The sequence below is a fragment of the Erpetoichthys calabaricus genome, chromosome 17 (genome assembly GCF_900747795.2).
Source record: "Erpetoichthys calabaricus chromosome 17, fErpCal1.3, whole genome shotgun sequence".
Classification (NCBI taxonomy): domain Eukaryota; kingdom Metazoa; phylum Chordata; class Cladistia; order Polypteriformes; family Polypteridae; genus Erpetoichthys; species Erpetoichthys calabaricus.
Genome location: NC_041410.2, coordinates 40,458,349 through 40,469,445, shown reverse-complemented (window position 1 = coordinate 40,469,445; position 11,097 = coordinate 40,458,349). Strand labels below are relative to the sequence as shown.

Here is an 11,097-nt window from a genome sequence, read left to right as displayed (position 1 = left end):
TAGGCATTTTTCTCTGAATTTACTGTTGTAACCTTCTTTATTTATTTTTTTATCTGGTTTGTACAATGCTATATACTGTATACCTTGCCATTCTATCTGAAACTCTGTAAAGTGCCTTGAGCATGGGAAAGGTGCTATATAAATAAAATGTATTATTATTATTATTATTATTATTACTGAGAATAATGTAAGAAAGAATAAATAAATCATGTCTTAGTTCACCATTTGATGAATCATTACCATTTGGAATTAAGTTTTTAACAGAATAACTGGAGCTTTGTTATAAAGAAACATATTCCTAACTATTTTTCTATTCTATTCTTCACACACCATTTAAAAGATTCTACATGTATTATTAGGGATTGGAGTCTCAAGTGAGCTTTGTTTTACAGATGAACACTAGTCTTCTCATTTGATTGGTATTTTACACATTCATGACTAAGCATAAGAAATGTGACTTTAAAGAGTTAAGAGGCACTCAATTTTTATTCAGGTGAGTTATTAAAGAATTGAGCTGCAGACAATAAGGTTGTGTCTTTTATCCCTACTGCTAGTTTAATGGATTGCTCTAAGAAAGTTACCGAGTGTGCATTAGGTGCATAAATATGGAAATAATGGTATTCTAAATGTAAAGATAGCTAAAATGTAAAGAAACTGATACACAGAAACAAACAGACTCTAGTGTGAATTAAAGCTCTATTCTTGTTAGTTTTTATTCAGCTTATGTGTCACATTAGAATTGGGTAAATGCAGTCGGCTAAGAATACAGTTTGGATATACGGAAAATATCTGTAGCATTACTAGCTAATATAGATTCAAGCAAACATATTGATAAAAGATTAAGGCAGCAGAGCAGGGTCCTTTTAAATGACATAATTATTATTGGTATCTAAATGCTTATTTTTGTACATTTTTATTGTACATAAAATTTAAAGAGTTTAGATAGTGTACAAGACACGCAGTTACCTTGCTGTTTCTATAGTTCTTTTGATATGTAAATTTATGTTTTTCTTTCCTTTAAATGTTATTTTTAACAAGACATTTTACTGAAAGGACCTTGAAACTCACAGTTAATTATTGCCAATGGATGTCTATTATGATTATGAAAGTCGTGTTTCTCTTTAGAATGGTGTCGTGAATAAAAAAGATATCCACAACAGAAAGAGTTGGGGCCCGTCCCCATATAATGTCCAGTGAACAATGTAAAGAAATAAATGCAAAATAATGATCAATGTTCTTTTAAAGAGCAATTGACAGCAGAAAATACAGTCGTGGCGTTTTTATACTGGAGAAAAATGGCGGGCTGAAATGATGCGGCAGGAGATGATGTCGTAACTGCAAGACGGATGTGACGTCATCAACGGGAGACCGGAAGTGATGCTATGGCGGAAGTAACATCATCTTCATGAGACCGGATGTGACGCCATCAAGATGGAGCTGGAAGTGACTTCATCACTGGGAGCCGGATGAGGAAGTGACGTTTGGCGGCCATCTTGCAAACCCAGAAGTGTGTGAGGTAAGTTATTTTTCTTCTTCTGGTCTGATGAAAAAGAGAGAGAGGCGTTAGTACCACAAATCAACACTTGGTCCATGTCTTGTCTTCTAATGCTTGCCTAGCAGTTCCAAATGATGAGGCCCTGTGCTAAATCTATGTCCACTGTGCATGTGAGTAGAAAGAAAAGTAGATTTATAAAATATTTTTGTACAGAGGACATTGACATATTAAACTTATGTTACACCCGGTGGCCACTATCATTTATTATTTTGGTCAATGGGGCAAAAGAAAGCTCTGTCTTAAAAAAAAGGTAGAGCCAGAGCATTTTGTACAGTTACTATGTCAAATACTGTGTCTTTGATAGAGCATGCTAGAAGAAAACATGATCAGAAGTGTGCTTGCTTTATAGACATGCAAGTAGGAATAGCAGTGTATAATGATAAGCTAAGCTGCTATGTTTTGAGATTTTGAAATGCAAACAGTTGTGCAAAGAGCTGTCAGAAAAGTAACCCTTCCTTTATGGGTCTTCCTAGAGTATTTTCTAATTAATTACTAATACAAAATATCTTCTTCAATTGTAGAATAAATTATTTCAGATGAGAACAATTAGCAAAATATCATTTTTAGGGTTGGTTTCTACCACAAACCTAATGCTGCCAGGCCAGAGTTTAGCCTTTCAAAACCAGAATTGAAATTAATGGATTTGAGGGTAAGTGAATGGTAAAAGTGATTAAGATTCATTAAAATTAAAAATCTGAGTACGTAAAGAATTAAAAGTATGTTATTTTTATTATGTCTGGTAATTTGAGTCAGATGATGGTGTGGCAGACGACTGGGGACCTTGTCCCACCAGGACGCCTGGAGAAGGGTAGGACCGGGAGAGGGCCAATATCTACCCAGGGGCACAAGAGGGCAGCCCCCCCTGGATTACATCAGGGCCACGGATTGGGAGCTTGGAAGCTCAACCCTGTTGGGATCCTTGGCATCCGTGGGGGGACACCTGGACGATCCCGGAGCCCTGGATGGCAGCACTTCCGTCACACCAGGAAGTGCTGCAGGAAGTTCATCAGGGTGCACCTGGAGCACATCCGGGTGCAACATAAAAGGGGTCACCTCAGTCCATTCAGGGAGCCGGAGTCGGGTGGAAGAGGACAGAGCTTGCGAGTGGAGGAGTGAGGGCGGCAGAGAAGAAGGAAAGAAAAGACTGTGAGCAATAGTGCTGGTGGGTTGTGCACTGTGTGTGAGGTACAAAGGACTGTGTAGTGAGAAAACAAAATAGACTGAGTGTGCTTCTTGGACATCTGGCTGTCTCAGTGTCTGTCTGTGTCTGGGCTTCTTTTACAATGGGCAGACATTCAATGATAGACACTGAGGCCAGAAATTATGTTAACTGCACAGTAGTCTTTTTACTGAGAGTTCCCTCCAACAACTTGTGCAAGAATATCTCCAAACCCCACTGCAGAGACCCCTGCTGCCTAGGAATACTGCCCAAACATTATTACATTTATCTCAATACATAACAATTTTCTCCTTCTATTCAATGAACTATGTGTAACCAGAGACTTTAGTGCCCCCTGTGGCTTGTCCCCTAATCTGAAATTGGACCCTAGTATTCCTGCAGTCTGGGAAAATGAGCATTCTAAGCGGGTGACCTAAACATCTCCAGGCACACAGATGACCTCCTTAGATTTGTAACACAATACCAAGAAAGAAGGAAGCTGTGATAAATTTAAAATCATTTGAAAGTCGCATCCAGTTTTTAGATGAAATGTTGAATATGGCAGAAAACTGTAACCTTTTATTAGAAAATTACTTCCACTTATATCCCAAAAGAATAGTCACCCAAATAATGTGCATCATGTATAAACACACTGCAAACTAAATTGCAGCGTACAGTCAAGCTGTCTGTTTAACTTTCACAATTCATTTTGTTCAAACTGAGAATTTTAATCTAAAGTTTCAGGTTAATGCATTCTAACAGGTAGCAGTCGGATGCACCATCATACCAAAACATGACAGCCTTTGTACCATATAACTGCTCCCCACCTTCCCTTTCACATTTATAACCTCATAGTAAAAGACAAGCAGGAGTTAAGTTACAACTTTAAATATTGTATTATTGATAATATCCTCTTTAATAAAATCCCTGTGTGCGTCCAGGTGTCCGTGTGTGTGTGTCTTCTGGTGAAGTGCGCATGCGCAGGGCACGGTGCGATGCGCGATATTACTGTCAGAGAAAGTTAGAGGTGTTTTACGGAAATACAAACCAGTATTACTGCAAGAGGAAATTAAAGGTACACAATACAGTGACGCATATTACAGCCACATACAAGCCAGTATTACTGTCAGAGGAGATTAAAGCCATATTACCGACGCGCACGCCTGTATTACCGCCAGAGAAAATTAAAGGTATATTATGGACGTACAAGCCAGCGGACGTACAAGACAGTATTACTGTCACAGAAAATTAAAGACACACAATACACGGCGGCAGCCCACGAAGAACGGTCAGCTCAGCAAGTAAACATCAACAAAAGAAAGGCTGAATGAAAGAAAAATACAACCAACAAAAAGAATGAGGTCAAAGTCCCTTGCCATTTAATATAGACTGTTTCTAAAAATGTTTTTTCACTACTGTTCTAGCGCCCGTTATTGTAACGGGCTAAATGACTAGTTCATAAATAATAACAATAAGCAAAGTACATTTGAATATTGGCAACCATACAACCTGATAAATGCTGAAGTGTAGTTTCAGGCGGGCACAACGACTTGTAGTTACTTAAAATGTCTCTATTTAAGTTCTTATTTTTGGCCAGCTTTCTTCAGAACAGTCCGCATGCCTGTCTCAATATGGCTGCTGAGCTGTGCTCTTCATTGTGTTGTCCTTTTCAGTTCATGGTGTGCGAGATACTCTTTCATCAGATTTTTGTAAGAGAGAGAGAGAGAGGGAGGGGAAAATTCAAATTTATAGGTTCTCTGTCCAAACCATACAGCCAATAGGGTGGCATGATACTTAATGCCTTCAGGCAACTTTAAACCATTGGGGCACACAAAAACTTTCACACCTGCCCCCAAAACCATTTGTTGAGCTGATGTTTGCCAGCTGGGTAGTCTGGCTTTCACTGTGGGGGTTGATTGAGAGAGTCCTGCAGAGAATCACTTGCCAAACTGGTTTCAGGCACTTTCCCCAACCCTGTCATAAAATTACAAAGAGTCTCAGTCCTAAAAGGCGGTAGGGGGACATAAAAATATTTATCAACTTACATGCAAAATTTCACACCACAACAGATGAACACACACACACTAATCCCAACCACACATTAGAGCCAATTTAGTATCGTCAATTCATCTGACCTGCATGTGTTTGAACTGTGAGAGGAAAACGGAGCACAGAACCCACACAGACACAGGGAGAACATGCCAACTCCATGCAGGGAGGACCCGGGACACAAACCCTGGTCTCCTTACTGCAAGGCAGCAGCACTACCACTGCACCACCCTGATAAAAAAACACATCATATAAATAATAGACAAAAATAACAACATTGACAAAAATGATAATAATCAAAGAACCAGAAATGAGAAAAAATGACACCTGATTTAAACATAACAAAATTTACCAAATTGAAATTTTTAATGTATTTGAGGACAGGATTTAATGTTGGATGTAATGACTATCCGTTTGGAGAAATAATGCACAAACCAAAATTAAAACATTTCATTTTTAAAAATATTGTTCTGATGGTTGCTTTTTGGACGTTTCTGAAGTGCTGCCATCTCTCTGTTCATTTCGCTCTGCTCTGCTGGTTCTCACCAATTTAAACATACATGGTGATTCTACCAGTTTTACATTTGCTATTCACTTTACGGCTGTTTGAAAGACTTAATCTCAAACAGAATGTAAACAGTAAATTTAAAATCCTTTAACTTTGCTTTGCACTTTATGAGTGTTTGACTTTTTTAATTTTAAATGGAATGTAAATGTTTCTACTCAATGAAGGGACTCATGCTCTGTTATACTGAACTTGCTTTCTCTATAAATATTCCACCTGGAGAGAAAAGGAGTTAAGATGCCTGAGGAGATCTCCTACTCAGGAGTCGTGTTTGATGTTCATCTAGGATACTTCTTCTTCTTTCAGTTGCTCCCATTAGGGGTCGCCACAGCAGATCATCTTCTTCCATATTGTGAGCTGCGAAGCTAATAGTACCCCCAAAAAGATACAGACACCCCTGGGAAAAGCCCTAGGAAACCCCTAGGAAACATAGACAGACTACCTTCACATTTCTCCTTTCCCTTCTGGCCGGCTCTGTCGCGTAATCTGCCTCCCGCGTGGTACTCCGCCTTGTCAAAAAGCCTGTACGGGCTTCTCTCAGTTTGTTAAATTGTTTTTCTGCTTCTCTCTCCCTCTCTCAGACATTCTCTCCTCCTGGGGAAACTGTCATGTCTGACTTGTCATGGAGGAGCACGTTTAAACTTTTGAAAAGAGACAAATGTTTGTTTGCAGTGTTTTGAATAAAGTTCCTTTCTTTTCTACAACCTCCTGTGTCTCTGTGCAAATCTGTGACCCAAGCGTGACAATATCTTTCTGTCCTCGTCATCTTGTTCTGTCACCCCCATCACCTTCATGTGCACTCTCACCACATCCATAAACCTTCTCTTAGGCCATCCTCTTTTTCTCTTGCCTGCCAGCTCTATCCTTAGCATCCTTCTCCCAATATACTTAGCATCTCTCCTCTGCACATGTCCAAAACAACACAATCTCGCCTCTCTGACTTTGTCTCCCAACCGTCCAACTTGAGCTGACCCTCTAATGTACTCATTTCTAATCCTGTCCATCCTCGTCACACCCAATGCAAATCTTAGCATCTTTAACTCTGCCGCCTCCAGCTCTGTCTCCTGCTTTCTGGTCAGAGCCACCGTCTCCAACCCATATAACATAGCTGGTCTCACTACCTCCCGTAGACCTTCCCTTTCACTCTTGCTAATACCCGTCTGTCACAAATTACTCCTGACACTCTTCTCCACCCATTCCAACCTGTGTGCACTCTCTTTTTCACCTCTCTTCCACAATCCCCATTACTCTGAACTGTTGGTTCCAAGTATTTAAGATCATCCACCTTCGCCAATTCTACTCCTATCACCTATATATATATATATATATATATATATATATATATATATATATATATATATATATATATATATATATATATATATATATATATATATATCCATCCATTTTCCAACCCACTGAATCCGAACACAGGGTCACGGGGGTCTGCTGGAGCCAATCCCAGCCAACACAGGGCACAAGGCAGGAACCAATCCCGGGCAGGGTGCCAACCCACCGCAGGAATATATATATATATAATATATATATATAATATATATATATATATATATATATATATATATATATATGTATATATTTATACAGTATATATATTGTGGCAAGCGGCTGTGGGTGGTACCCAGCTGGGATGCCCAGAAGGACCGAAGGAGGGCTTACGCCTCCTCCAGACTATGAGGGGGCGACCGCCCTGGTGGCTTTGGGGACCACGGGAACTGAGCTTGGAAGCTCAACCCATTAGGGGCTCGTGGTCACGGCCAGGGGGCGACCCAATGCCTGAGGAGCCCTGGCCCTCAGCACTTCCGCCACACCCGGAAGTGCTGGGGGGAAGAAGACCAGGTGCTTCTGGGTGTGCAGCCGGTACTTCCGTCACACTGGGGAGTGCCGGTGGAGCTAATCGGGAGGCACCTGAAGCACGTCCAGGTGTGTATAAAAGGGGCCGCCTCCCTCCATTCGATGGCTGGAGTCGGGTGGAAGAGGACAGAGCTCGGAAGAGAGGAGTGGAGGCGGTCAGAAGGGAGAGAAAGGCATTTGGAGAAGCCAGAACTTTGGGGTGATTGGTGCTGCAGCACTGGGGTGTGTGCTGTTTATTTGTAAATATTATTGTAAATAAACGTGTGTTGGGTGATAAAACGATGTCTACCTGTCTGTGTCCGGGCTGTTCCCCACAGTATATATATATATATATATATCACCTAGGATACTGTACTGTTAAATATCTGTACAGTACAAATCAGCCATCAGGGAGGATGGTGAAAAGCCTTTAGGTAGCCTCCCAATCATTTACTGGAAGCACTTTTTCCTATTAAAGGGTCTTGTGGTGTCGTCGCTTACCCAGGCAGAAATGGACATGCAGTACTCTATACCTGGCAGTCAATAGGGGATGTCAGCCACGATCCCAAACTTATTCATATCAGATCAATTCACAGTCTTTCCAAACACACACATTTGTGGGATGTTGGTATTTTTAGTTATAGATTAATGTGTCAAAATTGTCCAGGATCTTTTTTGTAGCCTTTTATTCCATATTATTTGTCTGGGAGTTATTATAGCTTGTATTTTAAAGTGGGAACCAGAAGTAGTGCTTGATGCATTTACAGTGAATGTTAACAGCAGGAAATAATAAACTTTTTTTACTTGATAGTGTATAGCAAGCGTTTTGCTGACTAAAGTGCACAGCTTTTCTCCAGAGGAATCTTGATTATTGAAATTTACTGTAATTCACTGGCGCATTTATAAATGTCCTTCAGAATCAAGAAGCCTCAAATTGTGCTTCTTTTAGTCTCTGACAACATCATGCTAAAAAGTGTTTTACTCTGATATCAAAGATAATTAAAAAAAAAGTTAACCACTAAATGAAAACAGAAATGAAAGGCAGTGCCTTTGTTCAATGTTTTTGTTTATCATTCATGAAGAAGCCTTTGATAGTAAACACCCAATAATGCAGTTGTCTTTTAAAATGGAAATCAAGCTATAAGCCACAATTAAGAGGTGCTTTTATGTGGTGTGCAGACCATTTTTACTAATCACTGATTTTCAGATCTGCAGATGTTTTTGAGGATAAAATGAATAATGTATTAATGCAGCTATGTTTTATTGCTTTTGTTTTTTTTTTGCTAACGTTTTAAAATTGTATGAAAAATGTATAGGTACGCAGAGAATAGCGTACTTTAGGATTACTGCTAGCATTAAACAAAATAAATAAGTCAGAAAATAACAGTACAAAATTAGCTGGTGCAAAGTTTTCAGAGGTAAATTCTCATTGCATTATCACATGGATGTGTTCTTTCACAGTGCCCATTAGTGAGCTGCTTCTTTTCTCTCTTCAGTGATATTCTTTGTTGCCTTTGATTTTTATTCTGTTTTTCCAAAGGAAAATAAGGTGCTAACCTGTATTAATGAACTGTTAAAAGCAAGCAAAGCATGTGTAAATATCACCTGACTGGATGTCCTTTTTTCTGTTCACACATCCATTTTGCTGACCCAGTTTATCCACTAAAGCATTATAGAGAGCCAGAACCTATTCCAGCAAAGTCTACACCGACCATGAATGGACAGGGATTCATACCTGCATCCCTGAGGCCATAACAGTATTATGCTAACCACTCTGCTACAATGCCAGCCATCCATCATTGAGCCCACTTAAGCTATTGCAGGGCCACAGAGGTCAGAGGCTATCCCTGAAGCATCCCACTCAAGGCTGTAGTGGAGAGTCAGTTCGTCCCTACATCATATGCGAGTCTAACATTGGGTATGGGAGCTTAATGCAGCTTATAACGTTAATATAAAGGAGACGTGGATCATTATGACTGGCACTCCATTTCTAAACTATTTATCCAAATCATTGGCACAGGAGCTGGTGTCTATCCCAGCAGCATAAGGAACAAGCTAGGAACCAGTCCTGGATAGGCAGACATTGTAAACTGCTCAAAAAAATAAAAGCAACACTTTTTAATCCAAATATAGCATGAAGTCAATGAAACTTGTGGGCTATTGATCTGGTCAGTTAAGTAGCAGAGGGGGTTGTTAATCAGTTTCAGCTGCTGTGGTGTTAATGAAATGAACAACTGGCACACTAGAGGGGCAACAATGAGATGACCCCCAAAACAGGAATGGTTGAACAGGTGGAGGCCACTGACATTTTTCCCTCCTCATCTGTTTTTTCACTAGTTTTGCATTTGGCTACGGTCAGTGTCACTACTGGTAGCATGAGGCCATACCTGGACCCTAGAGAGGTTGGTTGCACAGGTAGTCCAACTTCTCCAGGATGGCACATCGATATGTGCCATTGCCAGAAGGTTTGCTGTGTCTCCCAGCTCAGTCTCAAGGGCATGACAGGCAGTTACTCTAGGAGTCCTGGACAGGGCCGTAGAAGGTCCTAAAGCCATCAGCAAGACCAGTATCTGCTCCTTTGGGCAAGGAGGAACACGATGACCACTGCCAGAGCCCTACAAAATGTCCTCCAGCAGGCCACTGGTGTGAATGGCTCTGACCAAACAATCAGAAACAGACTTCATGAGGGTGGCCTGAGGGCCTAACGTCCTCTAGTGGGCCTTGTGCTCACTGCACGGCACTGTGGAGCTCAATTGGCATTTCCCATAGAAGACTAGAATTTGCAGGTCCACCACTGGTGCCCTGTGCCTTTCACAGATAAGAGCAGGTTCGCCCTGAGCACATGTGACAGACGTGAAAGGGTCTGGAGAAGCCATGGAGAACGTTTTGCTGCCTGTAACATCGTTCAGAATGACCGGTTTGGTGGTGGGTCAGTGATGGTCTGGGGAGGCATATCCATGTAGGGACGCACAGACCTCTACAGGCTAGACAATGGCACCTTGACTGCCATTAGGTATCCTTGGACCCATTGTCAGACCCTAAGCTGGTGTTTTCAAAGTGCGCCTTTAATTTTTTTGGGTGTATATAAAAGGCTTAGGCCTGGTAGCTTTATGGCTGACCATTATGAAAGGAAAAACACTTTCTATCATATAAACAAAATAATGCAGAAGACATGGAACATGTCTCCTAACAGAACCAGTTATAAAATGATTAGTAATTTCAATATCAACAGAGATCGTGATCATTGATGCATTGCCAAAGGGAAGGTATAAAGCATCCACATTCTGAAGTTTCCTTTGGTTATGCCTTTTGAATCGATTCCTGCATGTGAATTATTCTTGATTGTTCTCTCAGTGTCTTTTTGTTTTTGTAAGCAAACTTTCACCTTTTAGAATGTGTCTGTTTCTTCACTATCTTCAGAGTAGTCTTCAAAACTATTCCTTCTTCACTCACGGTTTGTAAGAGTGATTTGTTTCTATTATGACTTTCTCATTTCATTGCCTCTACATTGCAACATGCTGTTTTTTTAAATGGCTTTAACCAGATTTTCACTTGCGTCCTCGATGTTAAATGTACTCTGAACATCTACAACCCTTTCTTTGGCTGCTGAAGTATTGTAGCACTTGACATCCTGGGGGGACTTTTTTTGCATCATTATGTTTATGATCAAACTATCACGTTTTGTTGTATATAGCTCCTTTGAAAGCACATACTTTGTCATAATACTTTACAAAGCAGCACAATATAATAAGGCATCCTCAGATCATAGGAAAGTGAGATTCTGCAGCTAGTTTTTCACTTGTGTAAACCACTACCTATGAAATTAGTACTTATAATTTATAGAAACGGGATGAAATTATGAATTCCACATAGGATGTTAAAATAAAAATACTTAATGTGTGACGTGGTCTTATTGTG

The 11,097-nt window shown here is 40.3% G+C and overlaps 1 long non-coding RNA gene across 1 annotated transcript in view; it reads right to left on the bottom strand.

Moving 5' to 3' along the window:
• Positions 1 to 555: 555 nt before the first annotated feature.
• The window catches only part of LOC114668022 (uncharacterized), a 36,942-nt gene continuing 26,400 nt past the window's right edge, over positions 556 to 11,097 (bottom strand). The window contains exon 3 of the long non-coding RNA XR_003718821.2: positions 556 to 1,540. This is a non-coding gene — a long non-coding RNA (uncharacterized LOC114668022). The remainder of the gene's footprint in view (positions 1,541 to 11,097) is intronic.